General features: G+C 46.2%; 1 long non-coding RNA gene across 1 annotated transcript in view; it reads right to left on the bottom strand.

The window, feature by feature from the left end:
• Positions 1-26,976, bottom strand: part of LOC146859485 (uncharacterized) — a 46,868-nt gene that overhangs the window by 11,376 nt on the left and 8,516 nt on the right. Inside the window, exon 2 of the long non-coding RNA XR_014979777.1 lies at positions 14,700-14,800. This is a non-coding gene — a long non-coding RNA (uncharacterized LOC146859485). The remainder of the gene's footprint in view (positions 1-14,699; positions 14,801-26,976) is intronic.

Below are 26,976 nucleotides of genomic sequence, written 5' to 3'. Positions count from 1 at the left end.
AGGATAGACTTGGTCCTCCCCCTTCCCACCCAGGGGCACATCTTCAAGTGTGATTCCTCTGCTGTTTCCTGTTGAGGCATCACAACAGAACACACCCATTCTCTAGTAGACACCTTGCTTTGGGTCAAGCTGATTTTCAAGTTCAATTCTCAATAACATATTTTTGGATCAGATCACTGAACATTTGCAAAAATATAAAACATTTCTGAGTAATTCAAGATTCAAATCCCTACACAAACGCTTTGCAATTCTTAAGTTGAAAATCTGTCCACAGTACAGGGAGGTGGCGGCCAGGTTATGAATTTACAAGCATTAGAAACCTGAGACAATTGACATGAACAGGAATAAAGTGAATTGTGATCCTAGCCCCCATTGATGACTAGTTTACAAAGCCCCATGTGTTCAAACTAAGACCAATTTACAGAATTTGAGGAGTCCTTTAGCTTTAAAACACAGAGGTGGCAATATACCCGGCCACCAGACAAACAGCATAGAATCGCAGAGGCCGACAAAATAGTACAGAATGTCTTCTGTTTAGACAAACACAGGATGAATATTAGGAATGATGCACCATTGGACTGTTCGCCAGATGCACAGTGTGAAGGAGGTCTTTAACTGCTAATGGACACCTGGTGATGGTAGGAGATGGCATCTCGTAGAGTGTGAGGCATATGAATGTAAGTGCATATACAATTGTACAATAGTTTGTAAAAAGATAAATGCATGAAGTAACCTAAGCTGTTTATAGTTGAAAAAACTGTAAATTCAACTTAGAATAAAAAATAATGTATGAGATTTTAATATTTAAAAAGGCAATGCAGGAATTCTTCTTCTATTTCAGGATCTTCAGGTTACACACACGCCGATAGACCTGATTCCGTGGGAGACTCCCAATTTCTGAAGTCAGGAATGGCTTCATCGTGGCTGTCTCCTGTCCAGAGTTGCCTCTTTTTCAATGGAAGTCAAGAGGGGGAGTACATTGTTCTTGTTAGGTTTTTTTAAATCATCCATTTTCCTCTTCTAAAATCTGTAACATGTACGAGGATCTCGCACACATATTTTGTACTGCAGTGTAGGAGTATTGGGCTGTCTGCAAAGAATAATAAATATGGTTTTCAAGCATGTTACATAACTGTTTTATTCACTCATGTGAATATGTTGTGTTTTTAATGGTGATGATGTTATTTTTATCCTTTTTAAGGGCTGCGCTATTTTGGGGCTTTTTATGGAGGGTCTTGTTTCTAAGAGGGTTGTGCTTGCTTAGTACTTCAAACCTGTCAACACGGCAGCAGCCAACAAGCAGCAGAAAGTGGTGAATGCAGACAGACAGCTTGTATCTGATGTCCAGAGGGAGGGACAGGTAAGTGCATGGGGACTTTCAGGAGGTGAATTGAAGGAGACATATTAATGGGACTCCAGAGAAGTGGGGAAGTGGAAGCGAAAGCAGAAGATAGATAAGTTATGCATCTGGAAAAGGTGGACAAGGACAAGTAGCAAAGGAGGATGAGGACAAGGAGGGCCAGGATGACAGTAGCCAGAATGACCAGGCCAGGTTGGCTAAGGACTGAATAACCTGAGCAAGGAGGATCGCGACTACTTGGACAAATAGGTTGAAAAGGGCCAAGAGAAACATCATCTGTTGGAGGAGGACCAGGAAAACTAACCAAGGCAGGACCAGATGGATTAGGGCCCATAAGGCTAGAGGCCCAATTGGGGAGGATGAGATGGACTAGAAGGGTCAGAATAAGCAGGACTAGAAGAAGAGCTAGGAAGACCAGAGGGATCACAATCAATGGCTCCAGGAATTGAAATCGCAAATGGAGCAGGAGGACGGAGAGCAGGACAACCAGAGCCACAAGAACCAATGGGACTAGACCTGGACCAAAACGAACAAGCCCATCCCAAGAGGACCTAAAAGGACCAGGACCTCTGGATGCAGTACCGGATTGACCACGGAGACAGGGATCAGGACAAGCAGAATTAGGATGACCCAATATCAAGAGGACTTGAACAGAAAGATATAGGAGAACCAGGATAACAAGATTAGGAATGACAGACCCAGCAGACTATCAGGGTGAGGATCAGTAGTACCAGAATTGGGGGGCCCAGGAAGGTATAATACAAGGATGGGTCAGGAGCAGGGCCAGGAAGGCAAGGGTCAGGAAGGACTAGAACCAGGTACACAAGGTTCAGGAAATTAGAATCAGGGTGACCAGAACAAGTTGTACTCCCAGTCTTCTGAGTTGGCATTCTATGTGTGTCTATGTGTTTGTGGTGTGCACAAATGTGCAGTAGTAAGACTCCATGTGTGGTGAAAGTCTGAATATGTGGACCATTGGGATGCATGTTCCATGACGTGATGGACAAATATAGAGCTGCCTAAGACAGTGAAAGTACATTGACTGCAGCCCCATGGCTGGAGGGTGGAGACTGAAACACTGAGTGAAGGGGATTGGATCAAACTACCTACAGAAATTCTGTGAGGTCTTTGTGAGCAAAGGGTTACTGATTATTTCTTTCTGAGTAATGATATATGTGGTAGATGTTAGGAGTAAGGGATAGTTCAGAAGTGTCTCTGAAAGGGACAATATAATTCTTGGAGGTAAGGAAACTCTGTCGCATCATAAATGCGGCAGGTGGACCTTCGATTTAATCATGGTGGCGACCGGCCTCTTTGATTAACCCCGTCCGACAGCCCTGTGGAGCATAGGAGGTCAGAGAAATGGCTACATGTCTGCCCACCAAATTTGGATGGCAGTAAGGAATAGTAAAAACATGTGAAGGCTCCCCCAGTTATGGGAGAAGCATCTACTGGCGATTGCAGCATTATTTTTTTCTTTACCAAATCACTGTGTTTAACCCCTTCCCTGCTCATGACGGAACCGTTCCGTCATGAGCCACGGTTGCCGTGTGCTCATGACGGAACGGTTCCGTCATGGCAATCCTGTCGGCGGCCGCTCCGCCTGCGCGGCGCTGTTTCCCCGCCTGTGCGGGGCGACAACGCAAATGGGCGGAGTCATGACGGAACCGTTCCGTCATGAGCACAGCTCAACTGTGGCTCATGACGGAGCGGCTCCGTCATGAGCACAGGCCCGCCGCGCTGCCCCCCCGCACCCCCCCGCGCCGCGGCGGAATTCCCGCCGCGGCGAAGGGGTTAACAGGCCTGTGACCTTCCAACACACCCCTGTTAGAAACTGTAAAATGCATTGAGTAGAACTGACATAATGGTAGTTCCTGTCAATTTCTTTATAAATTTCTTTATAAATGACCACTATTTTAGCAGTCATTTATGAATCTTGTGGGCTGAATATTCACGGCCTGGCGGGTGTAAAGTCCCTCTCTAGGCCAACAATGAATGCTCCATTCACAAAATGATCACCTAGGGCCCGATTCACAGAACTAACTTAAGACAAAATCCTAAACTTACTACCATTTTGGTATTCACAGAAGGCACGTACTCATTTTGGTATTCACAGAAGACACTTACTCACTTCGGTATTCACAGAAGTTAGTAGTCCTAACTTTAGGACTCCTAAATGCCTTCTGTGAATACTGAAAGTCTTAAAATTAGGATTTTTCTCAGTTTAGGAGTCCTAAAGTTAGGACTCCTAACTTTACTACTACTAAACTGAGAAAACTCCTAATTTTAAGGCTTTCGGTATTCACAGAAAGCATTTAGGAGTCCTAAAGTTAGGAGTCCTAACTTTACTACTACTAAATTGAGAAAAATCCTAATTTTAAGACTTTCGGTATTCACAGAAGGCATTTAGGAGTCCTAAAGTTAGGAGTCCTAACTTCTGGGTATACCGAAATGAGTAAGTGCCTTCTGTGAATACCAAAATGAGTAAGTGCCATCTGTGAATACCAAAATGGTAGTAAGTTTAGGATTTTGTCTTAAGTTAGTTCTGTGAATCGGGCCCAAGGTCCCAAAGTTACTAAGCAGGGCAGTGCTTTTTGCTGTGCCTCATGACTGCTCACGAAGGCTGAAGACAACCAGGCGCTGAAGTCTCTCACAAAGGTTGAGTCTGAGCGACAGCCAGAAAATATTAATTGACAGAGAATCACCCCAAATTAGTTCTGAAACCTCAACAGTGGATCCACACCCCCTTCCTGGGAAGTGGAACTGTGAAATGATTAATCCATAGGTCACAAGAACGGAGGCAATAAAATGGATCTGATCACTTAGTATCTTATTTATTTCAATATTTGTAATGAAGTCAATGAATACAATAACTCTGTGAGCTTCTCTTTATCAGTGTCTTTGATGCGTATACGTCTTTAACTGATTTCCTGGAAATATTCATATTCCAATGCTATCCAGTGCTATAGATTATATATCATTGCTTTTCGGTGTTATAGTCTGATTTATTTAATGAACTGAGCTAGAATTAATAATTCCAAAGTGCACAGATTTGCTGCAGAAAAAGAGGTGTTCTGAGAACATGGAGCCTTTCGTTAATCCTTGTTAGAAATCGGATCTCTGGTTGGCTAAGGCTTGCGCCAAAGCCAGGCAGAGACCACCACTCTAGTCAGGGCAAGGGAGTTACACGCCAAAGATAACCCCTGCTCACCCCCTTGGTAGCTTGGCACGAGCTGTCAGGCTTATCCCGGAGGCCATGTGTAAAGCGTTTGCGCAGCACACACACACAGCAACAACATCCCATGCACACCATAAAAGGAACTCCACACAAGGTTATATCAAAAATAGCCTTTGTATTCTCATAACACATTAGAATAGTAATCACACCATATACACTGTGCCAACTGGCACTAGGCAATATTTACAAGGGATTATTTACACCTGGCAGGGCCCCCTGGACCACTGTCAGAACCATCCCACAGCAAACTTAGTATAAGTAAGACATATCATAAACGTACAACCAGTCATCACTGGTGACCACTGTACTCAGCATCAGCCTGTAACATAAACCACATTATGCACAGTATCACATTAGGAGCCAAACGCATTGTACGCCAACCTCATCAGTCTAACATCTTAGACCCTAAACTCCTAAGCATCACTCACATTAGGAAATAATCACAGTGGAGGATAACCTCCCAAGCATAAACCATTATTAAGCACTTAACCTCATACCTAAACCACAGTTAGAGGCATCAAACGGGGTGCGTAAATCATACTACATGAATCACATTTCCTAGCGCCGCATAAATCACATTTAGCACGTAGTCTCCTAATAAAGACCATAGTAGAGGCATTAATCACATTAGGGCCTAGCGCCCTATTTACCTCACAGTCCCCCTGGCCAACTGGCCATCTCAAAGTGACTGAAATGCCCTGTGTCCAGAATGTTAGGGCTGCTGCCAAAGTGCAAACCTAAACGCAGCAGCTGCCCACTAATTGCTGGGCAGCTGGGAAACTCACTGGCACCTCTGTGCCTCCGGTCCCACTCAGGGACTCTCTCGCAATTGTGCCCAATTTGTTGCAGCTGCCCGCGCTGGCGCAGCTGTGGCGCTTCTCATGAAGGGGGGGCGGCACCTCGGTGACCTCTGGACCCCCCTAGTGGCATTAAACACCTGCCCCCATCGTTGGGGCAGCCCGCTCTCTGGCGGGACCGCCCAGGCGCCGACAATGCGCCTCGATCTGCTAGACACGGGGCCCCCGGGGGCTCTTTTAGTCACAAAAAGAACTTTCCCCCAAGTGTTGGAGCGGCCCGCTGCCAGACGGGGCTGCTCTGACTCTGTGCCTATCCCAGGCACTACGTAACTCGAGCCCCACTCACCGGCTGGGGCGAAGGTAGGACTTTCCCCTCTCCGGCAGCAGCACTTCTCTCGCGGGGCTTCCCTTCACTCCTGGGAACCCCGTGCTGCCGTTGGCGGCCTCGGCCGCCTTTTCTCTTCACCCGGGCCCCCTCCTGGGACCTGGGACTCTACTGTGGTGCCAGTGGAGGCAGGGTAGGCTCCCGTCCTCCCTTCTTCGCCGGGGCTCTCCTCTGCTTCACGGGAGCCCACACATCACTCAGCTGGCCCCTCTCACAAGCGGCGTGCGCGGGACTTCCCTCGAAAAACCGGAAGTCCCGCCCACCGTCAGGCACCATGTTGCCTGACTTCCTCCAGGCCGTGCCGGTGATCGTTTTCCCGGCTCAGATGTGGGTTGGGAACCCGCAAACGCCGAAAACGCGGGGTGGGCACCCGAAGCATCATTCAACAGCAAAGCGGCCATGTGGGGTGGACACCCACCACCCAAATAAAATAATAAGCAGGGTGGGCACCCGCAATCAAAGCATAACGGGGGAATTCCTACGATGGGGATTCCCTCCTAAAGGGGCCGCAGCTCGGCGCTGCGCAGCCCCCAGGGTCTCCCTCTCCTTCGGGGAAAGTCAGGGCAAAGCACTCACAGGGCGCAGAAGACAGCAAAAGGTCCTGGGTCCTGTAAAAGGAATAAGTCCCAGAAAAAGCGTTCTTTAGAGATGAAAACGGCCATGCAGGGCCCAGGGAGGCAAGCCCTCCTGGCAGCCACCCCTGGAACAAGAAGTGAACATTTCCATGGGGTCACAGCCCCTATATTTAAATTACAATATCCCTTTGTGTCACAGCACAGTGCCTGGGGATACCAGTCAGAACTGGTTTAGGGGGGATTTGGAGCACTTTGTTTTGCCCAGCTCCTCTCCCCTTTGTCAGGTGGGGGCTCGGTGATCAGACACACCACAGGGGGCGGAGCCAGCATTTTACTAGGGAAGCACCATCCTACTCAAAGTCAGGGGATTTCTCCTCCCACTACTCTCAGCCCAGGTGTCCCATTCAGCCTAGCTGACTCACCCTGCCCCTCATGGAGCCACCCACACCTCTCAGCTCCTGTCAATCACAAGCCAGACATACAATTCACATTAGGCAGGCAGACACATAGCACACAGAAATGGCAACTTCTAAAAGTGGCATTTCTCCACCAGTCACCATAAACCTGCACACACCATTGCGCAGAATTTATTCTCACAAGTTCATACATACTAAACTCGACCCTGCACTCCTCTCATACCAGGAATTACCATGGACACACATATCCCCCATGCATTACTATGGGAGGGCAGGCCAATCTCACCACACACACTCAGAGAGTGCACACACTTTACACTGGGCCACAGTGCTAAAGTGCCCAGAGGCCTAAAACTACTACCGCCATGACAGAGTTTAAGGCAAAAAGTTCAGGGGTGAACCTACCAAAAATGGCCAAGTCCAACACAACCCCCTTCCAGCCAAAACGCAGGGCAGACCAATCACCACTGTGATGGGCTTCTCTGCTTGGGGTGATAGAACACGGATGCGGGCCCGCACTGTAGGGACACCCTCTGGTTCCACACCTCTCTGAACCCACGTGGTTCCCTCTGAAAAAAGAACTCTCAGGCCCAACTAGGCTACCCCACTGGTACTCCCTAGTTGTCCACGGCCAGGACCAGGCCCCAGGCCATCCAGATACCACTGGTCCTTGCCAATCCACAGAGTGGTGGGCAGTAACCCCTGGAATATAATAGCCATTCTCCACTCTCCTTCTCAGTGTAGTTCCAAACTACCACTGATCCTTCAACCTAGGGTCCGCACCCTCAGGCTGACCAGAGGTCACGGGCAAAGCGTCTCCTCACCCTACCTCTACTTCTGGGGTACAGCACCCTCCCAGGGGGAGCACCCACCAGAACACAACTCTCCCACCAGTTCAGGATCTCTCTCCATCAACTGGTCTACCACCTGGGATCCACATTCACTGGATGCACCGGGGTCAGAGGCGAGGACTCCCTCCCTCTGCACCCCCTTCCAGAGTTCTGCACCCTTCCACTGTAGCCGCATGCTTCAATGGTGGTGAACCGCCACTTGACTTGGTTTAAAGAACCACCCGTGCGAACGCTCAACTGGGTGAAACCTCGGAGGTGTGTACCTTAAACGGCATCTTGTTAAGCGCTGTGCAGCGAACTACTGGAAATCCATCTAGACAAAAAGATCAATGCTCAAAACCTTCCAAACAGTGGAATGGGAGTATCGTATCTAAATCCTTCTGCGGAACTTAGGTTAAAATCTTACCAGATAACAGTTGAGCGTAAGAGTACATCACTGAACTAAAATATTTCGGCATAGTCCTGTAATGTATTGATGCTGCTATGAGACGTTTGATGTTTTTGACAAACCTGCTGTACAATGTTTATGTCCATCTTTTTAGAATTCAAGCCCCTGAAGAAGAGCCAGCCCGGCTCGAAATGCATTGGGCACCAAGAAAGCTGTTGATTTAAAGCGAATGCACTCTGGAAAAACTTTTGTTTTGTCTTGATGAATTTATGGACAATGATTTCGATTGAAATTTGAAAAACTTTATTGTTAAAACATTTGAACAAACTTGAGTTTCAAGTGGATTTGATTTATGTTTGAGATTTATTTAACCAGTTTTAAGCTGTGTAAGTGTATGATGTAGACATACCACGGTATGTTTGACCAATAGCTACAGTGCGCAGAGGTTGGGGTCTCATTGATCCTACTATTTGATGGGACTTTAAAGAAGAGCCAGTGCTGGGAGGAAGAAAAGTGTCCATTGGAATCCAAAGGTGGATTCTTGTTGAAGAGTACCTGAAAGCAGAGAGGACAGAGTCTGGGTCACCCAGGAGTGACCAGGGGCTCGGTATTTGAATGACCACCAATGTTGGGTGCTTCAGGTGTATTGAGGGGGTTCTTGAATCTACAGCCGCAGGGACCAGGAGATGTTGAGGAGAACCAGAAGCTGGATGCGAGCTGTCACATGAAGGATGTTTAGTGCTAAGGGGTTGGTGTCTGGCTGGAGAACCAACAAGCTTTGGCAGCTGCAACCCAAGCAGAAGGTCAAGAAATGTTACGGTTCAGACCAGCAAGGTCCAAAAGACTCACTAAACACAGGGGAGTCAGGGCAAGCCTGGAGCAACGAGTGGTGCCCAAGAAAAGAAGTGTTGACACTGAAGGGGACACACAGGCTGGATGCCCAGGAGTCCCAAGGGGACCTCAAGCAGTTTGACAAAGCAGCAGCCCATGAAGAACTTGGTATGAGGAGGCTGGAGTTCTTTGTAAGAAATAGTGCCAGAGGCTGGGGCTACTCAGAGCCCTGTTAACTTGTTCAGGAAACACCAACAAACATATGCACTTGCAAAGGTACAAGGTGCACAGGGGTATGGTTATTGCAGTCCCCATGAGGGATTCCGGCCTCAAACTTGTTTAGAAGGTAGATCAAACCTCAAGGGACTTGAAAACCCACCTCTTGTGTTGCTGGAGCCCTCGGAATCCATAGGAGCCCAGGAGCAGCAGACTGGTCAGTTGAGATGTGGTGCCTGCGGTTGCAGGGGAGTGACTCCTTCACTCCAAGGGAGATATCTTCAGTTGTCCTTGATGCTCCACAGGTCCTGCACGGAGCCTGTATGGTGCATGGGCACAGACGATGCTTTCAACGGAGTGGGACACAAAGTCGGCCCCAAACAGAGTGCAGCGAAGTCCAGAGTGTCTAGACAGTCGAAGGTCAGTGGTTTCTTGATCAGAATCTTGTCCACGTCGAATCTAGGATCATGCAGCTAGTAGCAAGAAATACACGTTAGGCCCTAGGAGCGAGCCAAACCATATACTAAAATAGTGGTATAAGAACCACGACTTAACTAGACACAAGGCCTAGAGCCTGTAGAATCACTGGGACCCTAAGGAACCACCCAAGGTAGTGACACAGGGGACTCCCGGGGGCCGTGTGCAGTGTGAGAACACAGCCGCGAGCTCCGGTTAGCTTCTATGGGGAAAGTTGCGGTTAGATTTTAAAAGATTAGGGACACTTAGAGATGAGCTAGGACCAAACCGTTTTGGACTTAGGAAGTTCTAGGATCAACACCTACGGGAGCACCGGAGTACTCAAGTTACCTCACCCAGGGAAGCCAGGTGCATAGGTGTCAAATGGTGTCGGGTCGCGTCGTCGTTTTCAATAGGAGCTGGCGAAGAAGTGCTGCTGCCGGGAAGATGCGAAGTGTCCGAAGAGATCCAAGCCTGGATCAAGGATGAGAAGAAACTGAAAGCAGAGGGAACAGAGTCTGGCTCACTAGCCAGGGACCAGGGGCACGATAGACGAATGCCCACCAATGTCGGGTGAATTCAGGTGAAGAAGGTGAAGCTTGACTCTTCAGCCACGAGGACCAGGAGGTGTCGAGGATGACCAGGAGCTGGACTCGAGCTGTTCTATGAAGGATTTCGAGTGCTGCAGTGTCGGTGCCCGGATTGGACACAACAAGCCTTGGCAACAGCAACCCATGAAGAAAGGAGAAAGATGCTTCGGCGCAGACCAGCAAGGTCTGAGGGACTCACTACATGGTGGGGAGTCAGGGCTTGTCTGGAGCAACCAGGGAAGCCCCAAGAAAATCAGAGTTGCCTTCCCAGGGACACATCAGTCGACAGACCAGGGATAACAAAGGAGCCTCGAGCAAGAAGCAGGCTCACGGAACACTCGTGGAGTGTAGGCCCACAATATTTGGTGCAGATGGTGCTCGGGGCTTGGGCTACAAGGAACCCAAAGCACAACTTTGAGAGACATTGGGAAGTCAATGCACTTGCAAATGTGCACGGTGACCAGGAGTTCCGGTTCCAAATTACTCATGTGGGCTGCGGGTCTCAGCTTTGCTGGGAACTCGGGTCGGCCTCTGAAAAGTCTGGAAATCCTCTTCCTGGGCTGCAGATACTTCAGAGTGCGGCGGGAGCTTCGATGATGCAGACCGGCAAAATGCTTCGTTGGTGCCTGCCAAGCAGGGGAGTCACTCCTTGACCCCAAGGGGGATTTCTTCAGTCCTCTAGTCTTGAGTAGGGCATCGAAGTTCCAGGATTCAGTTGCAGAGTTTCGTCCAGGGATATCTAAAATCCTGTTGCCAGGGATTCCTTACTTATATCTAAGAAAGGGGTTGGACAAACTCAGGGGACCCACCTATTGGAGGGTTTGGAAAGAGGGGTGGCTACACCCATTTCCTTTGTCTAGTTTCACGCCAGAGCAGGGGCTGGTAGCCCCTGAACCGATTTGAGCTCGACTATGGACAGGGACACCAAATGTGCCCCCAATGCAGGACTTCAAAGCACTCTGAGAGTGCTCTCACCCAGACACAATACAGATTAGCCTGTCTGGATGGTGGTTACACCTCCCTGTGACAGGAAACCTATTGTCCAGGCCTCCCCTGCCGGAGTTTTGGTCAGCAGCAGGAGGCCAGACCCGTGTCTGTGGCTGCAGCATCCATTTTGTGATGCCAGGGCTCTTCTCAGTTGGTACCGGGTATACCGGTGCTGTCATGTCTCTCCCTCTAGAAGGGTGGGATCATATTCCCACATCAGTTACTGGTGTGGGGGTATAATTCCAAGGTGTTTGACACCAAACACGACATGTTTCCGTGCAGCCAGTCCAAAGTTAGCATTTAACGTTTGGTTATAATGCACTTAAGAGTATATGGTCAGGCTGCACCACTGACAACCCCGGAGGATAGATTACGAAGGCTGCAGAGGGGCTCAGCTCATGCCTGGGCACCCTCTCACATGTAACCAAGCACCCTGCCTTCAGGATTGATAAGGTCTGCCATAGGGGTGACTGATAGGTTTCTATGTGCATGATAAGTGAGGTATAGTGAGCCTATACCTCAGTAAGGGGTGCATGCACCACCTTACCCAGGCTGCAGTAGCAAAAAAAAAAAAGTTTACAGGTATAGTGAGCCTATACCTCAGTAAGGGGTGCATGCACCACCTTACCCAGGCTGCAGTAGCAGACCTGTGGTGTCATTTTGGGTGGCTTTCCAGGGGTGGCATAATACATGCATCAGCCCCTGGTAGTCCTCTGGGGTACCTACGCCCTGGGTACACAGTATACCATATACTAGGGACTCACAAGGGTACCCCAGAATCCAATCTAGAGTGTACCTAAAGTACATGGAATCATCTTAGAGAGGAAGCAGCTAGGCTGGGGTCCTGAATAGCAGGGCCCCAGCCAGACTAAAGTCGAAAAACAGTGTTACAGCAGCAAAAAGTTGGGGTAACCATAAGAGGCAGATTCTACGCTCCTACAGCTTGCTCCCGCTTTTCCCTGTCCTCCTGCTGTCTTTTCCGGTAGTACTGTAATATGTGGGTGTGTATTCCCTCCATGGTTTGGTGGCTATCCCTACTACGCCATCTAGTCCAGTCTGTATCTCACCGGGCAGTCCCTTTTTGAGAATGTTGTAGAGGAATGCAATTTGTGTCAGTCCAGGGCTATCCTGTCTTTTGTCCCCATCATTCCCCCACTCTATCTAAAAAGTCAGCCACAATCTCCCCATGCTTCATACTCTCTGCCATCAATCCTCCTATGTCTGGGTGGTCATAATTGTGTTTCAGGTAGGTGGTCCTGATGTCTTTTCTCTTGGACAGCCCCTCTCCTATGCCGATGGCTGGGTCGCATGTGGGTTTCTTCTAGGGGCCTCTCTTCTGATTTTTCCCCAGGCTCATCCTCAAAGGGAGCCCAGGGCCAAGCTTTGGCTTCTTACGAGGGAGGGTGTGTTGTTCTCCTTTCCTGTTGGGCTTTCCAGTCAAAAACTATTTCTCTTTCTAATCTTTTCTTGTGCCTTTCCTATGAGTCCCACCTGGGCTGCCTTCTTCGCTCAGGGCTGTGCGCTGTACTGGGTAGCATTTTTACCTCAAGCTCTCTCCCTGATGCTTCCTCCACAGCCTGAGCATACCCTGAGGGAGCATACCCCATGGATCCCCCCTCAGCGTTGGAAATTGAAGGGCTGGACCCCTATCTTCCCCACCACTGGAGCTATCTTCCTGTAGAACTGCTATGAACCTCCCTCTGACTATAGGGCATTTGAAGGGGGATGGTTCGAAGCGTGTTCCTCGTCCTGCTGGGGCTTGATGGGCCACAACCAATGGGAGAGGGGTTGAACTTGGAGAAGTGTGGCTCAATGATTAGAGCGGCAGACCCTGATGCAGAGTTCTAGCCCGGGACCAGGGTTCAATTCCCCGCCTCGGCGGGTCTTGGGCTCAAAAATTCCACGGACCTGATAATTCTCGCCTCGGTGCCTATTCCAATCATGGAGTCCCACTCTGCAACTCTGGGCAATAGCTTGCTTAATCTCCACAACGGCCCCCACAACTCTAAGGATGCCTGGCCTCCACCTTGGGGGTGCCCAGGAGTGGACGCCTCACAGGGAAAGCCAGGATGGGTTCCACAGCGGTATTCGTACAAGCACCTTGAGACCCTTGCGGGTGAGTAGTGCGCTATACAAGTATCAATTTACAAATTTTAATTTAACTTCGAGGGAGCCTGGCACTAGACTGGGAGTCTTGCAGGTCGGGCCACCTCTAAGATGGGCCAAAGTTCTAGTAGGGCCTCTCGTTTGTCCCGCTTCTCACCTGCACATCTGGTCTGTATGTGCTTCCTGGTGTGTTCTATGATGTTGGTATCGAGCGTGCCCGCCTCAGGCCAGGGTAATGAATGTTCTTGGTATGGGCGTGCCACTCACTGCAGTATTTCTCTAGCTTCTGAGCCTGTGTGGGAAATGTAGCTTGCATGTGGTCTAGTGGTGATGTCATGATGGATTAGGAGACTTGTTAAGGAGTTCATAAACTTTTGACTGATTCAAATAATTATAAATTCTACTCTGATCATGGGGAAGCTGTGTACACGTGGTTGTATCGGCAACAATCTATTGGTTATGAGCTCCATTAAGGGCGATGCATCACAAAAAAAGGTTGACAATTGGCAAAGATGAATGCAATTAAATAGTAGCAACCTGTAACAACGTGCAATAGTTAGTTCAGAACAGTAAAAGTTGTTTTTTAGGCGTGAAATAGCAAATATGGAATTCTGGTTTGTGGAAAAAAACAGTTATTATTTCATAAACTCATAAACTTACTAACATAACATAACATTTAAACATTAAGCACAATTTTTTAATTTTACCAGCACCACAACATCAACAATGCATAAATGGAAAACTTAAAAAAACTAGGAGAGAAAAGAGCAACAGAAAAAATGATTATTTTGTCCCAATAATCTTAGCCCCCTCCTAGTGCCCACAGCTCGAGGAGTGGAGATACTCTGTGTGGTACACGGAGTTAAGTGAGCCCAATACTCAGTCAATATCGACTCGGGGACAAAAATGGCAATGATTTGTGCGGAGAAAAATGAACAACCTGACAATTATGGGCTCTCTGTGGCCAGACACAAGCTACACCTTATTCTCGAATATTTCCCTAATGTCCGAATTACCCCTAAATCACACGCCGGGGTCATGCATACCTTTTACTGAACCGCCCAGTGCTCCAAGTGAAAAAATTCACCTCTTCACTTCTTTTACACACTGTCAGTGTTAATAAACCGACAGTCCTTAAGAAAACTCTGTTAAGTAAATATAAGATGAGGGTGGTATTCCTATGTAACACACCAAGGCCTTAGTGCACCATCTATGTAACACTCAACGGTTCAAGTGTAAAAATGAGTGGCCTAATATAGCACGGCAAGGGTACCAGTTGTGTAAGGCTCAACAGTTCAGGCAAAATAAAACTACAGTTACCTTCACTTTCTCTAGCGTGCTGACTTAGGAAAAAGTGAAATACGCGCTTGTCATAGTTTGCCACACGCCACATGCTGGGACTAAGGTTTAAATTAGTGTCTTACCCTTGTGACAGCGGCCTCTGGATGGGCCTCCACCCCGTGGATTCGGAGTAACCTCCTATCAATTATGATATCCACTCACCAGTCTTGTTGCGCGGATGTGAATCAGTTCGGCAGCATTCGGGCTTGATAAACCAATCTTCCTATCTGCCTCACCAGACTGTTGCTCAGATATGAATTTACCTTGAAAAAATAAAAAGACAAGAGGCATTTGGCAAAACAGGAACAAGGTAGTTTAATTGAATGCAGCGGCTGGGAAAGCATTGACAGATTGACGTCTGAAGACAGCCTCAATGTACCAAGGTTTTGGCTGGCATTATACACAGTTCTTGAAGTACAATTAACCGATAACATATTATTGTAGAGCACGTAGATCCGGGCCTAGTCATAAACCATAAATTCAACCATCTGATGAAGGAAACAAGTGGCCCCCGACCCCTGGGAGAGCTATTATGGGCCAGTGTGTATGCATCCATATGCATATATACTGCATAGGGAACGCATGATCACTATCTGTCGTGTGCATGTTGTATCCTGATTGGCTGAGGGTTCCTGACTACATGTGGTATTTAACTTTACAGTAGTATTTTGGGAACATGTGCCTATGCCCTAATATGTTTTATTGGGGACAATTTCCTTGGACCTGTTTCTGGTGTAACTGCCTATCTGTGGGATCGATCAGGGTTTTCCCTGGCTGAGCGTTTGTCTTCAGGCTGAGTGTAACCCCACCTAAGAACTTTCAATCGGTAGATTGGGTTTGGGTCACAGGGCCTGTCTGGCCACGTGTCTCTGACTCGGGGTTGATGGCGAGGCCATCTTGGGTGAATCTGACAGCAATAATATGAGTTTGTTCTACATAAAAAATGGTAGTCACTGATTTCATATTTACCGACATTCTCATTAATATGCGTCAGTTGTCATACCGTACTGCTTTTAATGGTGTTGACACTGGTATGTGTGCATAGTTCATGGCATATATAGACAGTGCTTTTATGGGTATTGCCACTGTTGTGTAAGCATAAATCATGGCCTACATTGATATTACATTCACCAATATTAACGCTCTGTTGACAGGAGTGGGGGGCTCAGTTTAACAGTGGTCTGTGCGGTGTTTGGGTTTACTGGGAGGGTTGTGGGTAAAAGCTATAATAATGCACAATGTGTTCATCTTTCAAACACCCAGAAACACAAAATACTCAATAATGTGATTACCTTGTGGTCCCCAAGAGAAAGACGAAATAGCGAAGATTACCCATAACTTCTGCTCGAAGCCGAACCTAAACCAGGTACAAGTGGTTTAAATCTCAAAAACATTGCTCTCTGCGCCCCTAAATGTGCCCCTGTGCCCCTTAATACTATAGGACACAGTTAATAAAGAACTAATTATTCACAAAATGCCCCTCTCAATGCAGAGCTGCAAGGTTTTCACTTTGTGTGATATTTTCATGTTTTCACTGTGCCTCCTGTGCCTTACATGTGACACTTTGAGTGACACTTGATCCTGGGTCACAAACAAAGGTGTTTTCTTTACTCTGGATCTCTGAATCAATTCTCAACACATCTTGGTCCTCCAATGGACCTTGCTCGTTGCATCGAGGGGTGGGGTAACTAGGGTGTTGAATGTTGGTCACCTAGTGAGTAACAGGAATTGGTAACCAACTTACAAATTAGTGATTAGCTTAAGATATACCACCCTCACGACCATACTATAGAGATATAGAACAGCGGAGGAAAGTGTAAACCTCCTGAAGAAGTTTAGAAGAGCCAAGATCACACCCGCCAATAGTTCCGCAGTAGCTTTACAGAGCAATAGAAGTAGAGAATAATATATGACTATCTCTTTTATACATAAAAACCCCAGATATCAGTAGCACAGTTTTGGCACAGAGAACATTTATCAAATCTAAGAGACTCACACATTTAGGATTTTCAATTTAGTTTTATAAAATTAGTGATAGATTAATAATCAGCATTTAAGAAAGCTAAATCATTATTCTCAAATAAATCAGTTACAGGTGTAGTATAAAACTACACATAAAACATAAACAAAGACATTAAAGCTCTTACAGTCCATAGAGGGATACCTGTGAAGGGCAAAGTCTGAAAAGGGAATGAGCGAAGGGAAGCTTAGCAGGGCATTGGCAAGCTACGGTTCAGCTATGTTCGCTCGGCAAGGGTTCCTGCCATCAGCAAAGGCAGGAATGAGTCCGCAAGAGTGCTCCCAGCATGGGCATGGGGTTTGTTCAGAGTCCGCAATCTGGGAGTTCGTAAGTAAAGAGAATGGCCACATGGAATTTTTGAAAAGTTGGACTCATGTAGAGTCAGATCACTGAATTGTTTAATATTTTTCATTTTAAGAAATCTGGGACTCTGGTAGCATAAGTTTCAACATGGAAAGTTTATTTTGTCTAACTGAAAGCATATTTATTTTGCACCAACAATTCAATATCACTGGTGCATTGTAATAAAAGTAAGGAAGGATGAGTCACATTCATCATAAAAGTCTACACAATTCAATCAATCTACCAGGATTCACCCGTGAGGGTCTCAAGGCGCTAAAGCAAGGGGGTGTGAGCAGCTCCATTGGAGGTCACTCGAAGAGCCAGGACCTGAGGAGCTTTCTGAATTGGTGCAGTGTTGGGCTTCATTGGAGGTGGAGGGGGAGTTTGTTCCAGGTCTTGGCTGCAAGGTAGGAGAAGGATTTTCCACCTGCTCTAGTCCTGTGGAAATGAGGGATGGTGGCTAAGGCGAGGTCAGCTGAGCGGAGGTTTATTTTGGGGGTGTGGAAGGAGATTCGGTTGCTGAGATATTGAAATCTGGTGTTGTGGAGGGCTTTGTAGGTGATTGTGAGCAGTTTAAAGGTTATTCTTCTTTCGATGGGGAACCAGTGAAGGTCACAGAGGTGTTGAGTGATGTGGTCATGTCGTGGGATGTCGAGGATGAGTCTGGCATTGAGTGTGCCAAGGAGTTTTTTGTTGACTCCGGCGTAGAGAGAATTTCCGTTGTCCAGTCTGCTGGTGATGAATGCGTGAGTGAAGGTTTGCCTGGAGTCAGGGGGATCCAGTTGAACATCTTGCGAAGTATTCAGAGGGTGTTGAAGCATGCGGAGGATAGGCATTCATCTGGCGATTTATGGATAGTAAGAAGTCGAGTATGAAGCAGAGGTTGCGTGCGTGGTTCATTCGGGTGGGTGGGTTTCCAAAGGTGAGGGGCCACTAGGTGTTGTCCCATGCGGTGGGTGTGGTGCTGAGGATCAGGACTTCTGTTTTCTTCGCTTTGAGCTTCAAGCAGCTGTTGCTCATCCAGGTCACGGCGGCTTTCATCCCTTCTGAGAAATTGTGCAAGTTGATGTTGGGTTCCTTGATGAGGGAGAGGATGAGCTGGGTTTCATTGGCGTAGGAGATGATGTTGAGTATGAGGCTGAGGGAGGATGCTTGGGGTACTCTGCGTCTGATTTCTATAGGTTCTGAGAGGAAGGGCAGGAATCTTAATCTCTGTGTTCTGCCTGAGAGGAAAGATCATATCCAGTCTAATGCTATTCCTTGGATGCCAGCGTTGTGGAGCCTGGTGGCAAGTGTGTGGTGGGAGATGGTGTTGAAGGCTGATGATGGGTCCAGAAGGATGAGGGCTGCACTGTGGCCTTGGTCGAGGAGGGCGTAGATGTCGTCGGTGGCAGCGATAAGGGTGGTCTCATGTTGTGGTTGCTCTAGAATCTGATTGAGAGGTGTCTAGGATGCTGTTGGTTTCTGTGAAGTGTGCTAGCTGGGTGTTGACAGCCTTTTCCATGAATTTGGGGGCAAAGGGGAGCAGAGAGATGGGGCTGAAGTTCTTGAGATCCGTCGGTTCTGAGGAGGGCTTCTTTAGCAGGGGGTTGACTTTGGCGTGTTTTCAGTCATCGGGAAATGTGGCGGTCTCGAGGGAGCAGTACATAGTTCAGCGTAGCTTGGGTGCGATGGCCGTGGTGGCCCTGTGGAAGATGCACGGTGGACAGGTGTCAGTAGGGGCTCCGGAGTGAATGTCCTTCATTGTCTTTTGTGGTGACAGGGCTCCAAGTGCGAAGGGTCTTTTGGATGACATCAGTGGGGGTTGAATCGGTATTATGGTCTTGGTCGTCTAAGTTGTCAAAGAGCATCTTGATCTTGAGGGGAAAGAAGGAGCTGAGATTTGGAAAGCAAAAAGAGATAATAGAGTTTTTTGGGGTATAATTAGCACTCAGGAACATGGCAATATGAGAGCCAATTGTGCCAATATCCCCGTAACAGCCTGAGAGGTTTTCATTCCTATTCTGTATGGGTCTACTACTGTAAGGGTCAGATGTATGACCAACAATTTTGTGACTCGCAAATTGTGTCGCAGTAGCGACTCGCAATTTGCAAGTTGCAAAATCGGATGTACAACAGTGTCAAAGAAACTGTTTGCGATTCCCAATGGGGTCACAAATTGCGAGGCTCAATAATATTAATGAGTCACTCGCAATTTGCAAACCTATTGGGAATGGCAGGCCCTCCCAGGGATGGTAGCCTGTTGGGCTCAGCAGACCTCCATGTCTGGGACTGCTTTTAAAGCAGTAGTTTATTTTAAATGCATCCCGTTTTCCTTTAGTGAAAATGAGAAAATGAAACCCTAGAGCCACTGCCTGCCCTTAAAAAATATTTTCCCCTGCATTTGCAAAGGGGAAGGGGTCCCCTGGGGACCCCTTCCCTTTTGCAAGTGCATTACCACCCTCTTGAAGAGGGTGGTAATTTGCGAGTGTTTTGCGACCCCAATTGCAGTCTCAAAACATTCATACATGGGGTTGCGGTTGCTGTTAGGAAGGGAACAGCCCTTCCTAATAGTGACTCACAATTCCTAAATAGCGAGTCGCAAATAAATTGTGACTCACTATTTAGAAAGTGTACATAGCCCTTTCACATTTTGCATTAGCAAACGGGTCACAAACCTGTTTGCGCATGCGAAATAGGGTTGTACATGTGGCCCTAAATGGGTTAAATTCTAATACTGTTGCATGTATGCCGTTTTCAATATCTAACATTTATAATGAGAACAAAGGGCATGAAAATTATGACGAACAACTATTACTATTTGAGTCACCACAGGAGGATATGGTAAAGTCACTAATAAGTAGGATTTATTCCAACGGTGTGCCTGGTCCTAATGGGATCCTGAATGCTGTCTTTAAAGCAGGAACTGACATATGGTCAAAATTTCTTACTCAAATATTTAAAGACATTGTAAAAACTAAATTGGTCCCAGAATCCTGGCGAGGCAGCATAATATATCCAATTTATAAAAGTGGCCCTCTCGATAACCCAGCAAATTATAGGCTAATTACCCCAACGGATGTAGAGGCAACAACGTGTGCAACATTATTACTTAAAGATCTAAAGGACTGGGCAACGACAAGAAAAGGTATTCCAATTTTTCAAACTGGATTTTGCAGGGAACAGTCCACAATTACGGACCTGCTGTTACTTACCTTGTTGGCAGAGAAAGCCAAATACAAAAAGCAATTTTTTTTTAACTGTTATGAGGATCTAAAGGCCGCTTTTGATTCTGTTCCACATAATCTTCTTTGGGCAAAGTTATTAAAATAGGGTGTACCAAAATATCTTCTGGATATGCTTATAATGTTGTATACAAATACGTGGGTGCAGGTCAAAGTGGGAAATGGAAGCTGTACCACTCGCCGCTTTGAAACACACAGTGGCCTTAAACAGGGCTGCGGACTGGCCCCATGCCCTTTTAACATTTTTATTGCTGACTTATCATATCAGCTACCCAATGTCAATGCACACTCTCCAACCCTTGCAGGCCAAAGTATAAAATATTTGCAATTTGCAGATGATACTATCTTATTAAGTCACATGCAATGCCCCAATGGGGCTGCAAAGATTGATAGAGTCATTTGATCAATATATAATCGAATGGTTTACAAATAAATAAATAAAAATAATTATTATTTCAACAGGATCCACTAAATCCGATAAGACGTTTTGGAAAATTAATGGACTATCCATTGAAATAGTAAAGCGGTATAAATATTTGAGATTTACACTTGATGACAGTAACACTTTTAAACTACATTTTCATAATTTAAAGGCCAAGGCAACTTCATTATCGTCTTTTGCAAGATAAACTATTATGCCCAAATTATAAGTACTTATTGGGGGTAATGAAGGCAAAACACATCCCCTCGCTCACATATGGGCCAATAATGTTATGGGGCAAAGATAGCTAACTTTTGGATAAATTACAAATAAAAGTTTTTTAATCAATTTTTAAGATCCCAAAAATGTCTGACGCGCTATTGTTAGATTGGAGTTTGGTTTGTTAAACCAAGCTTTGGTGAGGCACGGTACATTTATAAATTGTATATTTTCACTCTATTTATCGGATCCTGAATCCCTTGCATATAAGTGCTGCCATTAAATAAACAAGACATAGTATACCAGCCCATGGAGATCATATTTAACGGAGAGTTTGAATACTTTCAAACTCCCATCTTTTGACAATTTGGTTAGAAATAAGACTGATTTTAACCATATTTTAAATCAATCAACCAAATTTGTATCATTTTTATTGGATCTGGAGATGATTGTAAAAAAAAAGCATGCCTTGTTGATTATTAACTCGAATAACACAACTGATCCCCAATTCTATCTAACCTCTTTTTTAAAATCGGCGGTAAGGGATAGATTGCTTGAGTTAAGCTTTGGCCATTACCCCACAAAGGATGGGATCCCGAGATGGGTACAAGATTGGCAACCCCAAACTGTAGATTATGTGGCTGTACCAATGAAACATTTTTACATATTGTATGTATTTGCCTCAAATGCGTCAAGAGAGGTTAACACTTTTAAAAACGATATTTAAGGAATAAGAGGTCAGAACATGTTGCCAAGCAATTATACTGTGCCTCCGAGGGCATATCATTAATTTAAAAGTTTACTTGATTAAATGTATCCTCGTAGCTGAGACAAATTGGCCAAGGATGGTGTGTGGGTTGTGCTATAAGAATAGAAAGTGGTTATGTCAAGTGACCATATTGTCTCAATCATATTGGTATTGTAACTGGAAAAATCTTTACTACATCTATTTTTATTGATGATATAGTATCCAAGGTATACCAAAATCTTAAGAAGCATGGATGCACTTTATACATTAAGCATTAAGACTTAATATGTGTATACCTTATGTACAGCTTCTTTTAAGGGGCTGCAAAAAGACATTTTAATTACTGGGCAGACAGCGGGTTTTAAGACTGATCTTATTGACAGTTTTATCAATATGTATTGTGATCAATAATGAAATGTAATGTTTTTACCACGTTATGAATGAAATATTGTTTTATGATGTTGTAGGCAATTTTAATGGTTATTAAGGTATGTTGTTACTTCCCCAACATTTGTAATGAAAGTATGAAATAGCTCTGTTTTATGAAATGTGTTGTTTCTATTGTAATGATTGTAATTGATTGGACAATAAAGAATAATTAATAATTCGGTGCTTGGTCGATCATCAGGATTCCCAGTGTGAGCCAGCAGGTCACACTTACACTTCCTCCTCTGCTTTCTTTTCGGTGCTTCAGCATGCACCTTCTATACAATGATGCAGTTGAGAGACTTCTCGTTGCTAGAGTCTCTTCTTCTGGGTGCAGCGGCATGCATCATCTTTGGGACTTTGCGGTGAGGCTTCTAGTCACCTGAGTCTCTTCTGAGTGCAGTGGCATGCATCATCTTTGGGACTTTGCGGTGAGGCTTCTAGTCACTTGAGTCTCTTCTGGGTGCAGTGGCATGCATCATCTTTGGGACTTTGCGGTGAGACTTCTAGTCACTTGAGTCTCTTCTGGGAGCAGCAGCATGCATCATCTTTGGGACTTTGCGGTGAGACTTCTAGTCACTTGAGTCTCTTCTGAGTGCAGTGACATGCATCATCTTTGGGACTTTGCGGTGAGGCTTCTAGTCACTTAAGTCTCTTCTGAGTGCAGTGGCATGCATCATCTTTGGGACTTTGCGGTGAGACTTCTAGTCACTTGAGTCTCTTCTGAGTGCAGTGACATGCATCATCTTTGAGACTTTGCGGTGAGGCTTCTAGTCACTTGAGTCTCTTCTGAGTGCAGTGGCATGCATCATCTTTGGGACTTTGCGGTGAGACTTCTAGTCACTTGAGTCTCTTCTGGGTGCAGCGGCATGCATCATCTTTGGGACTTTGCGGTGAGGCTTCTAGTCACTTGAGTCTCTTCTGGGTGCAACGGCATGCATCATCTTTGGGACTTTGCGGTGAGGCTTCTAGTCACTTGAGTCTCTTCTGAGTGCAGTGGCATGCATCATCTTTGGGACTTTGCGGTGAGGCTTCTAGTCACTTGAGTCTCTTCTGAGTGCAGTGGCATGCATCATCTTTGGGACTTTGCGGTGAGACTTCTAGTCACTTGAGTCTCTTCTGGGTGCAGCGGCATGCATCATCTTTGAGACTTTGCGAGTGAGACTTCTAGTCACTTGAGTCTCTTCTGGGTGCAGCGGCATGCATCATCTTTGGGACTTTGCGTTGAGGCTTCTAGTCACTTGAGTCTCTTCTGGGTGCAGCGGCATGCATCATCTTTGGGACTTTGCGGTGAGGCTTTTAGTCACTTGAGTCTCTTCTGAGTGCAGTGACATGCATCATCTTTGGGACTTTGCAAGGGAGACTTCTAGTCACTTGAGTCTCTTCTGAGTGCAGTGACATGCATCATCTTTGGGACTTTGCAAGTGAGACTTCTAGTCACTTGAGTCTCTTCTGAGTGCAGTGGCATGCATCATCTTTGGGACTTTGCGGTGAGGCTCCTAGTCACTTGAGTCTCTTCTGAGTGCAGTGGCATGCATCATCTTTGGGACTTTGCAAGTGAGACTTCTAGTCACTTGAGTCTCTTCTGAGTGCAGTGGCATGCATCATCTTTGGGACTTTGCGGTGAGGCTTCTAGTCACTTGAGTCTCTTCTGGGTGCAGTGGCATGAATCTTCTTCAGGGATGTCGCTTTAGTCCAGCCATCAGTCTCTGGTGTTGAGCTCCGACTTGGCGGTGGTCAGGGCAATTGTTGATCCAGTTCTCCTTGTACTCTCAGGTGCTGTGTGATGTCCGTCTACAAGTCTTCTGGGACCTTCTTGGAGCTCTCACTCCATCGGATGGCCCCTACATTGAGCGTCTTCCGCTTTCTGGCCCTCTTCTCTGTGTTGGTGTGGTGTTTTGTCACGTGTTGCACATTCCCTCCTTGGAGCTCCTTCTTTGTGGTGTTGCCCCTTCTGGGAAGTCCATATGTGGGCAGCAGAGGCCTGTAGTTCTGGCCCACTTTCTCTGGCTGGTGCAGGACTTGCGCCTTGAGGCATCGCTGCCATAAGGCATGGTTGGTGGATGCGACACGGTGAGCCTTAAGGTTTATAGATGGTACAGTCATAATCTCTAGACTGTGGATAAAACGTTTGAGCTTTTGTCCACCTTCTGGTCTGGCTCTGCTTTGCTTAGGCGTCCCCCTGCCTAGGGTCATGTCTATCTGGCAGGACCTGACAGACACTGTAGTGGCTCTAGGGTATGTCAACTCTTTAGTGGGTCGCACTGGGTGGACTGCAGCTCATGCTCTAGCTGTCCTCCTGAAAAGCCTACTCCCCTTTGCTCCATGAAAGCAAGGGTCAGAGCACTCTCCTCCCTTTTGCTGCTCGGTTCCCTTTTGCTTTTGTGACCTTGCCATCCCCTGTGGTGCCTCACCTGTGAGGCCCCCTTTTGACACCGTGATGGACCAAAGGGGTGTAGAAACCATAGGTTATGCCTTACTCTGGGTCTGGGTCTGTCTCTTCTGTTTCCCCCCTTTCAATAGTCCTTTCTTTGCTCAAATGTAGTGTTGGGGTTGCCATTAATTTCAAGTAGGAGTTGAGGAGCTTTCTTACCCCTTCTCCCTACTGACTTATTAGACAGTTTCACTGTTTTAAGAGGTTTCCCAATCTTATAATTTAATCTCCAAGGGGACCACCTGCTGTGATTTTGTGTGTCTTTGTGTTGGCTGCAGGGATTACTAAAGAAACTTCGCTTTGGGACTTACCCTGGTTCCGGCAGGGGCGCGAGTATGGACCATATACCTTGTTGGTTTACTCGTGCCTTGTCTTCCATGGAGGCAGGATAGCTACTCCACTGTACTACCACCCGTCTTCTTTGCCCTTGCCAGTCTTTCTCTCGAAACCCCAACGCTTGGTTCTCTTCACTACCCCTTCCCTCAGGGATGGTGCTAATGCTGCCTTTGGGAGCCCTGGCGAGGACTGTCCTCACGGCCAGAGCTCCTGTGCCGTTGCCCTCCAATGCAGTAACCCTGCGCTGGGTGTCACATCGACCAACAGCTCCCTTGGCATCCAGACCCGTGTCTGCCCTCAAAGAGCGCTAATTGGCAAAGCGATTATGGGACTCAAAAACAGTCCTCTTAATGTTACGGTACATCCATCCTCCCGGGAGCTCGCGGCCGTCTAGTGTTTGGCCACCATGTTCCTCCCCTCACTTGTTAATGATTGCTGACCAATAATTAAAGTAAACAAAGACGGAAAAATTATGCTGCAAATGATAACAGTTGATTTTATATGAACTCCTATCTAAGTATTATCTCCAGGCCTCTTTCATAAAACATGAACAAATGGCCAGTATTTTTCTCTTGGAAAGGTGACACCGCTAGCATTGGATGGGATTCATTCAAGCAGTCTCTCCATCACTTTTACCAGGGCATGGTATGCGAATATCCAGATTTCCCTGCCATAAACATTTGAGGAGCCTGGGAAATAAAGAGGAGTTAGCATCACCCGAACCTTCAGTTTACAGTAAAGCCCATTTGGCTACACTCCCAGGACCCAAAAGTCCATAGCCGGGATTAAATGTAGGTAAATTACAAATTCAGAGCCAGGCTGATGCATACAAGTCTCAAGAATATATTGTAAAAATACAGAATTACTACTGGCAGTCTGAATCCTCTGACAAACTTTAACCTCGAAAGCATAAAGCATGCAAGGAATTCAGTAATAGCAAAACAGGAAATAAGGACAATGTTCTGGTGATCAGAATATGATCTTCATTCTTCTTGCCTATACAGGAGTATATCTACAGTTCCTAACTAAGCTTAAACTTAGTAGCATTAGTTGGGGAACCCTAGTTAGATCTAGTAAAGCAGGAAGGTGTCAGCATTGTAGAGAGTCTTGCAGAAGTTCTCCAAACTCAGGAGAATTGCAAAGCATAAAGCCACACAACAGAAATGTAGCAAAGAGATCTGTACCCCTCCGCGTCTAAAGGGAATCTACTGAAAGCTAAAGTGTGACCACTAATTAAAACTTCACAGAACATTTCAAGAATTGCGCATCACATGTCTCAGTACTTTTCCACTTTCTCACAGTAAAACTCGGCTGCCTCATGCGATACTCCCTTCTTTTGGTCTGAACATAAGGACATCCTTGGATTTCTCCTGTCTCCGGATAATAACATGAATGGGAATCCTCTCTTTGTCTGTTAACGCCTCTTGCCTTGCAAAAAGTTCTTCTGCCAAGCCTCACTATCTCTCATACACAATAGGTCTGATTCACAAAGGTAAACTTAGACTGAAAGTCTAACTTTACTACTTTTTGTTATTCACAAAGCTAAGGTACTACTGGTAAAGTTAGACTTTTGGTCTAAGTTTGTCTTTGTGAATATTGAAAAGTAGCAAAGTTAGACTTTTGGTCTAAGTTTACCTTTGTGAATATTGAAAAGTAGTAAAGTTAGACGTTTGGTCTAAGTTCACCTTTGTGAATACCAAAAAGAAGTAAACGTATGCAGTAATGTAAGTTTACCTTTGTAAATCAGGCTCAATGTGCCTTTCACTTACTATAAAATCATATGAACGCACCTGCAAAGAAAAGAAAACATTGCAAACGAGCAAACATTTACGTTGAAGGTTAAACTTTAGAGCAGGGATCTCCAACAAGTAGCTCGGGAGGTACTGGTAGCTCACCAGTACCTTCAAGGTAGCTCTCTAAGGTGAAGTCAAGCCTTGTATCAAATTCAAAGAGTAGGTGTCTATTAAAGAAGGCAGCACTTCTCATCTCAAGACCCTTAGAGTGACAGCCATCCAAACTTATGGCAGTACCTCATATTAACACTCAAACACACACTGTGTCGGCTTATACGGCCTGCTACATGACAGTCTGTATCCACTCTAAATATAATTAAGCCACAAGGAGATTGATCATGTTCTAGTCCCTCCTTTGTCAGACAAAATATGTGTGTGAACAGTGCACCATCAAAGACGTATGGCAGCAGTAGCCTGAACAGTAATCAGTGATGACCCACCATAGTGTGGGACTGCAGAAGTCAGAGTGAAAACGC

This window comes from Triturus cristatus, chromosome 3_2 (genome assembly GCF_964204655.1).
Source record: "Triturus cristatus chromosome 3_2, aTriCri1.1, whole genome shotgun sequence".
In the NCBI taxonomy this organism is placed as follows: Eukaryota; Metazoa; Chordata; class Amphibia; order Caudata; family Salamandridae; genus Triturus; species Triturus cristatus.
This window is presented reverse-complemented; position numbering and strand designations above follow the sequence as displayed.